General features: G+C 39.7%; 1 protein-coding gene across 1 annotated transcript in view; it reads left to right on the top strand.

The window, feature by feature from the left end:
• SYT2 (synaptotagmin 2) overlaps positions 1-12,321 on the top strand; it is a 1,145,572-nt gene that overhangs the window by 359,830 nt on the left and 773,421 nt on the right. The gene's annotated exons all lie outside the window — the stretch shown is intronic.

The following is a 12,321-nucleotide window of genomic DNA, read 5'->3' as shown; positions in this document are numbered from 1 at the left end:
ACTTCCCAGCTGCTTCATCATCATCCCTTTTCATTTTGAATTACAGCCTTTTGCTTGTGTAATGTATATATGCCTTAACTGTGTGGCTCTAAAATATATCTTCAAATCACGTCATCCTAAACCATCTTGTTCTATTGAAAGGATCAACTTATCTTACTTAAAGATTTGTTTTCTTCCCCTCCCAGATAAATTCCTTCAACTCTTTATTAATTACTATCCACAACTTCTCTGGTTGATGAAAATATGGCTGACCCATATATAAAACTGAAGGGTTTATATCACATAATCGAACTTCCAAAACATCAAACACCATAAGCTTAAACTTGGAAGATCGAAATGTGATAACAACGAAAGCTCAGAACAGTGAATTTTTCCCCAGGGAAAAAAATTGCTGTTCCAAGAACACACACACAGCACAAGCACAACAAAAACTATGTGCCCCCCACACCCCCCCCTACTTAAATATGCCAACTCTGAGATCACACCACAGTGGAGGAAATAGTGAAGCTGCGGAAACGGCCCACCAAATTCTTGCCCTGGGAAAGAATTCGATGTTCCGTGGCTTTGATATTGTCAATGTTTGAGGTTTCGGATTTGATGTAATAACATTCGAAATTGTGAGGCTTCGACGTTATGATATAAACCCAAACTGAAGGGATTAAAATATTTTCACTGGTTGCATCTTACTATCTATATCCATAAACAAGAGTTTCCAGTTTCTCAGTTTTTGTATTATATTTTGTTTAGTCTCTGCCCACATATCCTTAGCTGCCATAACAGAAGCCTTTTAACCTATACTGCTAAATGTTTCATCTTATTTTTCCATAAGTATGGGTTATTGCTGAACCAGTCTTTGTGTGGGTATATCATTTATGGCTACAACCTTCGTTTTTTCTTCATTAATATTATATCCCAAAAAGACTTGAAACTGTTTCAAAATGTTCCACAACACTGAGATGCCCTTTTCTGCTTTTATCAGGTATAAAATAATATCATCCGCAAATAAAGCTAACTTTTCCTGACTATCATACCAATTATATCCTTGAATTTCTGAGTCCCTTATTTTATTTGCCAATGGCTCTAACTATAAAGCAAATAACAAAGGGGAAAGAGGACACTCCTGCCTGGTTCTTTTGTGAGGACACCCCTGCCTGGTTCTTTTGTGCAGACACAACTTATCATACAGGAACCCTCCCACTTTAATTCTTATCTCTGACCCTTCGTAAATCTTCCTAATTAACCTTATTATTGTATCAGGGAATGCAAATGCTTCCATTGCCCTACTCATAACATGCCAGCTTACTCTGTCCCTCTAGCAATTAGTATAATTATTCAACCTTTCCTTTGTTCCTGATATTCTTTTGAATATACATCCTGAAATCTTTTCTTTGTCAAATTCACATTTTCTTTCTAAATTTGTCTCCTGCAGCTTTGCTGTTTGCAGTATGCATTTCTTAATATAATTCAATATTCTTTCCTTTTTGCCTATATCTATAAAGCCATTACATTCTAAGAAAATATGGACAGCATAGCCATTATAAAAAAAAGATATTCTTCATACCTATTATGCATGACAGTTTTTTGAATATGTATTTCCAATTTTCGTGTTACATGCACACACTGTTTGGCAAGCTGATCTTTTGTACAGTCTCTTCTTCTTGTGTCCATTTGAGCCTATGTCACATTTTCAAGATTTTCTGTATTAATGACAACTCTCAAACATAAAACTAAATACATTTTCAGAATACCCCTATCCCCTGTTAACTTGAACAAACATAACAACTATGTACATATTCAAAAAATGAAGTTTAATCCTCCAGACACAATTGCCCCAAATTGACAGTTGCAATCACAAGCATTACCTAACCAAAACGTAAGGTTACCCATGCTAAAGAGCATGCTACAGGCTATTTCCCCACTTACATTGATTATTGTCTGTTTTTTTAGTATCTCTGTTCCCCTCCCAGATGTAAAAAACAGCTTGTATATTTTCAGAAAATGTTTAACCCCAAGAAAAAGTGCACTGGCTATCTTTAAGTAAATTTTATACTGTTCTATTAAATGCATTAAAGCATTAATGCTGCAAGAGAGGCTGCTAGCACTTATTCATTTTCTATAACATGCAGTTTATATCATTAAATATTTATACACATACTAAGAACAAAAACTGTTTTATTTGCAGATACTTTTTCCCTTTTACTGTCCTTCTAAACAGTAATGACAAAGTGGGGCATAGACTTTACAGTCCACCCACAAGTTTAACAAAGTCAACAAAAGTCCAATCTTTTTCAGCCGCTTTTTCTTGCAAAGCCATATTTCATAAATGTGATTGATGCTTTATAGTTTCCCATGTATTCACTAGTTTAAGTGTTCTTTATCATCTTCCTGTTCATTTCCATTTCCCAACACCAGACTCTGGTTCAAGCCCAATGTATTCCCGAGTCTTCTACTTAGTTCCTGTGCTTTTTTCTGTCTGCCAAGCAGTTTTACTAATACAGGTCTTGGCTGCTTTCTCGTGGACAGGTTTGGAGCATACACTCTATATGTTCTTTCAATTAACAAATCCTGCTGTGGAATGTCAGTCCATTTGCTTATTTGCCCTTTCATAAAATTAATATAGTCTGTGCCTTTCAAGTTTCTCTATTACAGCAACAAATCTCAGGTTTTCTCTGCATGCTCAGTCCCCTAACTCTACCATTTTTTTAAAACTGATCTTCTAGAGAAGTCTTATATTCAGCCAACATTTTCTTTGTTTCAGCTTCTACTTTTTGCAGTTTTATCAGTTCATCAGAATAGCTAGTTAAATCTTCTACTATTTTTCTGGCCTTTTGTTATTTGAGTTGGTATATTATTTCAGTGTTTCATTTATTTTAATGACTTGTGAGTACATTTGATTTATGTTTCCTCTAAATGATTGGAAGCCATCTCTTATATCAAATTTGAGGCCTGTACTGTTTTTTGCTGAACAGCTATAGGATTCTTCCCAGTGTTTTCTCTTCATGTTTTCTGGCTGATTTTCTTTTAGGTTCTCTAAATTTCTTCTTTGCTGGCATCCAGGCAATGTACTTACCAGACAGTTACTGAATTAAGCTGACAGCATCACTGGTTACCAGTAAGAGAGCTGAAATTAAACTGTTAACCAGTGTGCAGCCCATCCTAGAAGTCCATTTGCTAATTAGTACTTTTTTCATGTTTGCTAACTATAACCCCCAGCAGAACCACTATTCAGACATTTTATATTGGCTAATTAGTAGGGTTTGTTTTCACTTTAACTGTTTACAAACCTAGCCCATAGGATTACCCTGGCATTGTGCCACCCGATCTTAGTTCCCAGTGCCTCTGTTGAGTAGAGCCACTGGAGTGATCCCCGGGGTGAATTTTCTATTTCCCATCCACTCATCAAGATTTATCTTGAAGAGGGCCAGCGAGGTGCTCTGCTTGACATGTATGGGAAGTCTATTCCATAGCATGGGCAGTCTCTGGGTTATGAACCTGTCCCTCCAGCTTGTTCTGTTGATTGTGGTAATGAAGTTGAGGTCTCTGGAGTATGTAGTGGAGAGGGATTGGGATTTCTTTAGATGTAACATTTCTAACAAGAGCTGGGTGAGATATGATTTTGTAAGTCAAGCAGAGATCGCCTCTAAGTAGGCGATATGAGACAGAGAATAGTTGGAGTTTTTTGAGTCTGTCCATATAGGACAAGTGTTTAAGGCCTAGGATCCTCTTTGTGAGGTACTTTTGCACTCCTTCCAGTTGTTGCAGGTATCTAGTGAGGTACATGCCAAATGGGGCATTGTACTCAATGATTGGCCTAATGAGAGAAGAGTAAAGGGAGACATTGACCTCTTTCTTTCTGGATGCAAAACCATTAGTAATGAGATGTGCCACATAGAAGGACTTTCTGACCACAGTGGCAATGTGGTGGTCTAAAGAGAGGTTGCTGTCAACCTGTGTTCCCAGATCTCTTATGACACCTTCTGTGTTCAGTGGACTACCATCGATGTGGTAATTCATGGGAACCAGGTTTTTCCCAAAGGGGATGACGACACATTTTTTGGCATTGAGCTTAAGGCCATGGTTCTGACACCAGTCGTTGGTCTCCATGAGGTCTTTCTGTAGGATGTCAACATCACTTGAGGAGTTAATTACAGCTCCCAACTTGCAATCATCTGAAAACTTTGTAAGCCAGAGTCCATTCGTGTTGGCCTGGACTTCAGAGAAGTAGATACCAAACAGGAGAGGACCAGGACTGAACCGTGTGGGACTCCACTCGTGACTGGTCAGCAGACTGATTTGGAGTCAGCTACTTTCACACTGTGGGTTCTATCTGTGAGCCAGTTTGCAACCCGCCTAGTGATATAGGGGTTGATGCCTAGCTTAATGAGTTTTTCTATGATTCCTGAGTGGGGAATGGTATCAAAGGCCTTGGCCAGATCAAGGTAGGCTGTATGAACCACCTTGACTTCATCCACACAGACAACACCTGTTCCAACCTGTCATACATCCGATCAATTGAATTGGCAACACGGTGGAGGCAGTCACGCATGTCAGCCTGTGCCACATCTACACCCTAAGCATTTCTTTGGAGGACCTATGGGAATGTGCCTGCATCTTCATGACACCCCTAAACATATGTTGAGTGGCACAGAAAGACACAGCTAGATCAGGTGGAGGATAGACAGAAGACCTCCTCCAAGAACCCCTAACAACCCACCTGTGTGGCACCTCACCCACACTTTTGCTACAGCCAGAGTCAACAGGCACTGAAGTTGCAGTAACCATACTTCCTGACTGAGTGTCTCACCCTCCACCTGTCCAGTATCTGAAGGCTCACTGGAATGGACTGGCGTAGGCCTCCTGGCTTGTCTGATGGAGTTACAGGGGATGGTAGAATATCAACCTCACTGTCAGATTCAACCTCTGCACCCCCCTGACTGTGCCTCTGTTTGGCCATCATCATCAGATTATGCCGATAATCTGACCTCAGATGGTAAGAGTCCTACACTTCCACTGTCAGGATCACCTGTGATAATAAGCAACAAACACAGAAAAGAAATTAATACCTACACTATATTGTCCAATAAATGCTAACAAACTAACAGTGGTGCCACTATTACATACAGTACAGTAATACACACAAAAGTCCTGGCACCCACATCACACATATGGATACAATTATATATTCTTTGAACTGCTCATCACCACTGACAAAGATGCTGTTTGGCTTTCAATGTGCAGCTGATGCTGTGCTTCCCATGGACAATGCTTCTGGAAGAAGTTAAGCAAAAGTTAAGGACAACATCATCACAATTAAAAGTAACACAGGGGGATTAAAACTTTTTGCCCTTTATATGTCCATTAACTATACTTTTAACGGGAATTTGGATGATAAGACAAACCTTAGCTCATGTGTAATCAAGCAGACTGTGTTGTTAACTGTAGCAATCTACAAGTCTCCTCCTCCACAAACCAATTTATTATTAAACAGAACTAACATATTGCTGTCCGGTCTATATTATATTCTTGAAAGTTGACAATGTCGAATCTGACATTGCTGACACGAGAATATCGAACACTCAGAATCTCGAGCATGTAAATGGAAATCTCCGTAAGGGGAGATTTCCGTTTACTGCAATGTAGTGCGGTCTCGGAGTTGGTACATTTAAGTGGGGGGTGCCCCCTTGCTTAAACCCATTAGGGTACTTTTTTTTTTTTTTTTTTGGTCTTTTTATAAGGTCGATGTTTGAAGACATCGACCATATGGTGTCGACCATATGTTCGATGTTTTCAAACGTCGATCTTATACTATAGACCCTTGCTGTCAGTATTTTACTATACAAGAGTATTTAACAATTGAGATACATAAGCCTACTTGGAAGCTCCTCCTGGGGCATACCTGTTGTCCCTGAAACAGTAACACCAATGTCTAACATATCTCCATGTTTTCTCTCAAGCAGAAAGGCGCCATGTCCCTAAAAGTTTCCACAATGACCTGATTCTCAGGGCCACTGAAGGAGTGTTTTTGGGGATTGAGACACCTGGATGCCATAGTCCTAGCTGACCTAAAAAGCACAACAGCAGGATAATACACATAAGTATCACATAATTAAAAAAGTTTTGTTTCCAGATAAAACATAAAAGGTAGCATTTCACTATTACGCACTTGAGAAATATAAAACAGTCAAGATAATGAAATAAAAAAAAAACAGGAATTGTGTGGTTGCAGCATATTACATTTACACACAAAACAAGGCTGGATGCAAAAACAAGGACAGTAACAATAGCAACATATCGTTGTTTATGCCAAAACACAAATACAAGTTTGCTCCCCTACCCCCAAAAGAGCATGAGATTGACACATTTTGCTAACAAACTATCAGTGAAATACTAAAAGTGTTATCAAATGAACTGTCCCTTAAACATGTCTACAGATTTAACACAGAACATTGAATTTTAGCTATTGCCAATCATGTATACCTGTTAAATGCCCTGTCAAACATACCCATGCCATGAGTATACTTCTAAGTAATGCAAACAGATAAAAGTAGCATTTGCTAATGAAGATACACACACACACACACACACACACACACACACACACACACACACATATATATATATATATATATATATATGTATATATATATATATATATATATATATATATATAAATATATATATATATATATATATATATATACATACATACATATATATATATATATATATATATATATATATAGATTTTTCTTAATGACATTTCAGTATATAGCTGAAAAATGAAAGCATACCTTCTCAAAGGCAGTAGTCTTCTGTGCAGATATATCCAAAAGCAATTGCCTCTTCTGTGTTCTCCACATAAGCAGGTCTCCTCACCTTCAGGCTCCCTAGCTATACAGTTGCCTCTTTATGGTGTAGATACAGGGTTGTGAGCATGGTGAAGATGCAAATCAGGTATGAAGTCATTAGAATTGCTGCATCCCAATTACTTGACTCCATGTAGCTGATGTAAACATAGGGCAGGCACTCCCTCAGTGTTTGTTGCTAATGGATTGCAACTGTGAATGATTACTGGTAGGGAGAAGGAAAACACAACAGCAGTGCAGACTGCCCTACCTCCAGTGGGTGTGTCAGCCACATTAGACTTACACAGTATAGAAGTAATTTTATCAAGGTTTGAAATGTAAATAAGCAGCACACAATTCACAGTTTCTGTTCATTAACATCCAACCCCTCCCCCCTTCATTTGTTGACAGCTGTATATTATTGCCATTTAATATCCTCACATATTTTAAGGGCAATGATATAGAATGCCTTACAGACTGCATGTCTAAGTTAAGACAAGAATGAGCAACAAACACAGAAAGAAAAGACAGAGCTGCATTTTTGCAAGCATTAGTCATAAATGGTTGTGTGATCTCTCAGTGCACTACATCCGAAATTAATACATGTACAAATAACTATCACATGGTTTGCTAGTACTGTGGATGATGTTGCAGTTGGTTGCAAGCAGAATGATTTCAGTTCCCTGCTGCAAAACTGTTTGTGTGTCAGAGAGGGATAAGACACCCTTACTGTGTTCTGAAGGTTCACTGCAGTGAGATTTCATATCCATACCTACGTAAAAATATTTAATGTGTACTAACAAACATTTTGTAGTGTTTATATCATAGATTACTTTTCTTTTCAACTACTCTTTTTCAGCTAGTATTTGCACTTGATGCAGTTTATAAACAAGGGGAAAAGGAGAAACAGAATAAATGTCAGGTTTAGCTGTGGTTATCTTGTTTGTGTAATTCTTAGCAGTGCACAAACCCAGACTAGTAGCCCAAAGAGGAAGCAGACAGAACAGCTGCAGACAGGGCATCAGTAAAAGTGTAAAGGTCAAAAAGGATACATTGTTGCAATTTTTGGTTTCCATTGTGCAGCACTGCTAAGCAATGTTGTGCAATGGTTAGCAAGGTTCCCCAACACCTGCAGCCATTGAACACCTGCAGACAGGATGCAGGGAGTCAATAATTGAAAATGGATACATTCAATTAATTCTGTGGGGCATCAAGCAAACATGCTAAGCGGTGTTGCATGTCAGTTAACACACAGAACTTAAGAATGAGTAGGAAATTATGTAACTATCATGTAGCTACTCCTGTAGCAGCAGGTGTAAGTGTAGGACTAGAATACAGGTGGTCCTGAGTTCTAGTACAGGGTGTGCAACCTATTTTTACTGTTGTGACAGTCCAGTTTATAGCAATGAACTGAAAAATATACAAGTGTTATTTCAACATTTGTATGGTAACAGGTGTAAGTGTAGGGCTGCCATACACATGGTCCTAGGTTCTAATACAGGACATTCCAGACATTTTTACCATTGTTCCATTTCATATTATATTCACACTCACTTATAACTTTAGATAGTGGAGCTGATATGAATTATATGTATGAGGGATAAGATACCCTTATTGTGTTTTCAGATGTATGACTGAAGGTATACTGTCTACTGTATTTCTGTAAGTATAATTCTGCTCTCTGGACTTGGATGGCCTTCACAATTAAATAAGACACATACACAACTGGATCTATATACAAGAACCTTGTCAGGTCACACACATACATGTGTAACACTTCAAACTGCCAGATGTATTTATGGATGATTCATGACTATGTCTGATCAGCACTTCTTCTGTGGCAAAGATGGAAAATAACCACTGCGGAAGAAAATGTTTTGTCACTTATGCCTAGGTTTAAATCCCACACTTTAAAAATCAATTTTATTAGTGTATAAAGCCAAAAAAATTGTCAGGTCATGAAATTGATGCCCCCAGTGCATGTCTGCAAACTTAACTCACCTAACAGTTACCTTCCAATTTTCAAGCTATATTTTCAAGCTACAGCAACAGACACCCCTCAAACTAAGGTCAAATACCAGATTAACAGCCAAATTTAAAGTATTTATTTCCTCCATGTTTGGCACTACTGTTCTCCACTTAAAATCATGCAAACATGGTTGGCATCATTGCTTGGGTTTGTGCACTACCAGTAAATGCGATAACAGGAATTGGTGGGAAATCATTAGTTGCCATTGCTCTAGTTTTGCTATTAGGCATGCCTGGCATTAGAGGGGAAGGTGCCCAGTTTAAGTCATGGAGATGGGGTGTTCAAGACTCCAAGATATTTATTAGACATCACGTCTTTGTCCACATGGTAGCAGTTGATTAGGTCAAGGTCATGGAGGTGATTGTATCTCAGCAGCCGATGGACTCTCCTGTGATGTGGAGGACAGTAGCACATGCTGAGCAGCTAATGTAGATGCTACAGCTAGCAGCTTAGTGCAAGTGATACGCCTGTCCAGTGTGACTTGTTGCTGTGCACACAAGGTGATCACTGTGGCTTGTCATACAATATTTACAAATTTCTAAGTTGAATTGTCATGTTTGATTTTGACACTTGCATACACACTGGCTTTCATTAGCACATTAACAATAATTAGCAGCTTCTTGATGTGTACATAACTCAGTAATTATCAACTTCCTGCTGCACACAGGATCACTTTTAATCTTTATCTAATCGTAGGGGTTAACAGGAAGATCAATGCATTTTATTTATTTATGAATCGGTGTGAACATTGCCTCTACATGAATGCGATTGTTGAAGTGATGCACCAACCTCATCAGCAAAAATGGAAAAAATGTGTTGCGGACGGATTTAAAACCACTTTCACATATTAAGCACTTTAGATAAACATTTTATTTCAAGCTTCCTAAAATGAACTTCCCATATAAAACAAAGCAAAATCAGTTTTATTTTTCTTCCAGAAACAAACCAGGACTAACCCCTAGATAATAGCATGGGTCTATGTTAAAGCCATGTTGGACTTTTTTTTTTTTGGAGGATGATGGGATTGAGATTTTACTTAGTTCCCAGACTTGCTGCCAGTCCAGTGATGTCTTCATTCACTTCCCATCTTTTGTTCATTCTGGGAGTGAGAGCTGGGAAGTTGAACAAGCGGTTCCAGTGGACTGTGGGACTTGTGGTTATACTGCTTAAACACCACGTGGGGTTGTTTCCACAGTGTGCACACATCCCAGGAGAAGAATCTGCATATTTGTTATTACAGTTATATGATGGAAGGGTTCTACCTGACTTCGTCGACAGCGCAGAAGACCGACATCGGAATCCGGAGCTCCAGAAGATCGAAAACGAAGAAGACCGACGCGAATCGCGAGTGGCAGAACATCGACAATGCAGAAGACCGACACGACGGATGACAACACCAACGCCGAGGATGCCGACATGGGGAAAGGCTGTGTGAGTATGCGGTAGTGACGGACGTTAGGGCGCGAGGCAGGTAAGTGTGGAGATTGACGGTCTGTGGGGATAGGGGTGGGTTAAGTGAGTTAGGGTTAGGGAGCGATAGGGGTGGGTTAAGTGAGTTAGGGTTAGGGAAGCGATAGGGGTGGGTTAAGTGAGTTAGGGTTAGGAGCGATAGGGTGGGTTAAGTGAGTTAGGGTTAGGGAGGCGATAGGGCGGGTTAAGTGAGTTAGGTTAGGAGCGGGTAGGTAAGTGTGCGATAGTGACGGACCTTAGGGTTAGGTAAGGTTTAGTGTGGGCTTGTAAGGATTTTGGTGTGCTTGTGTTGTGTGTGTGGTTTGTGGAATGGGGATGTGTTTTGTTTTTAATTGTTATTGTGGTGTGTGCAGTGTATGGGGTTTCGTGTTTGTGTACCGTCGGTTATTTCGTTGTCGGTTATGTGTGGTTTCGTGTTTATGGACTGTCGAATATGTGGTGTCGGTGATGTGGTTGTCGGTGTTGTGTGGTTTCGACTATGTCAGGTAGAACCGATGGAAGGAGTCAGTCTTTCAAGTTTGTCATTGAAATGCCTGTAACATTCTTTTTGCTGTCCAACACTCCTGTCTTCTCTCATTTTGTCCATGTTTTCCATTCTTTCCTGAATGCCTTTGTGGATTTCCCCTGTATCACACATTCCTGTGATCTATTCCATATGTCGATAACCTTTTCCATGACAGTATAGTTCTACAGATTTAGGGAGTAATTGCTTCCCAGAATCTGTTGCCCCTACCCCTCTTCCCATACTTCATGGTCAGGGTGATCCCCTTTACACCTCCCAACATGAAGCTGAAGGCCCATATCACTTCCCACCTGTAGTTTTGTGAACATCCCTGGCTGCTCTAATCTCTGGTCATATCATTTGCTCTCTTTCCAAAACACCTTTCCTTTTATCCTTCTCAGGACTCTTTCTAGTAACCTGCTGTCATTCTCCTTGTTTGGCCTGTAGAAATACAAACACTCCTTAAAGCATGCCCTGACTGGGTCCTAGAACAACGGAAGTACTACTTTGCTTGCGGAGTCTATCCTGTTAGAAAAAAAACAGGAATTCTATTTGTTGCTGCCATGCCCATCTCTTCCTGATTTCCAATGGACCAGTACAAGTCTAATCAATACCTACAATCCTTTTCCTGCTCTTTCGCTAGCAGTTCCACATCACCAGCTAATGTTGTATGGATGTTTAATACAGGGCATTAAAGCTATAAGCTGTCAATGAGCTTCATCAAAAAATCTGAGGTTTGAGCACAATTTACCTACTTTGCAACTCTGAGCAAGTCACTTAACCACACAGACAAGCTCCTAGGTCAGACCTAAAAGCAGGTGCTTGTGTCTAATGGGTTTATTTAGTTAATAAATACAAATAGAGAGTGACGCAGAGTCACAATAAATAAAAATAAGTACATGCCTTACACCAATATTTTGTTTTCTCCCTTCCTGTACCTTCTAGCTCACTATCAGCTGCTTGGTGTATTGCTCCAATCAGACCTTAGTGTCCCAAATTCTAACCCCTTCCCATGGCCAGAAAGTAGAAATACAAACTTGAAGTGGAGCAGTGGACATACACTCTTCTGCATGCTAGAGATACGCTGTTATGCAGAGTAGCCTCCACTCTATACTGCATTTAATGGCGATTTGGTGTGTGATTACAGCACTGGCCCCATATGCAGGGGAGTGCCACATCACAGGAAGAAATGTCTCCCTCTATCCTAGAATTGGTGAGATGACAATTTTCCACCCCCCACCTGGCTCTTCCAGCACCTGGGTTGTTAGTCGAGCTTGGGTCATCTGGGTAGCAGTCATTTGCCGTTCTCATTCATATCAGGACTGTTGTTGTCCATGTACAGTATTTTACATTTGTCTGATATGAACCTAAGCTGCAATCTTTCTGCCCATGTAGCCACTTACGTTTTTCATTAGACTCTTCCCTCCTTCCAATCCTCCATGCCTGTATGTTTGTGTCATGAGCAAAGTGTCTGT

This window comes from Protopterus annectens, chromosome 7.part0 (genome assembly GCF_019279795.1).
Source record: "Protopterus annectens isolate FY-2018-M chromosome 7.part0, PAN1.0, whole genome shotgun sequence".
Taxonomy (NCBI): Eukaryota; Metazoa; Chordata; order Ceratodontiformes; family Protopteridae; genus Protopterus; species Protopterus annectens.
The sequence above is the reverse complement of the archived record's forward strand: the minus strand, read 5'-3'. Positions and strand labels throughout refer to the sequence as shown.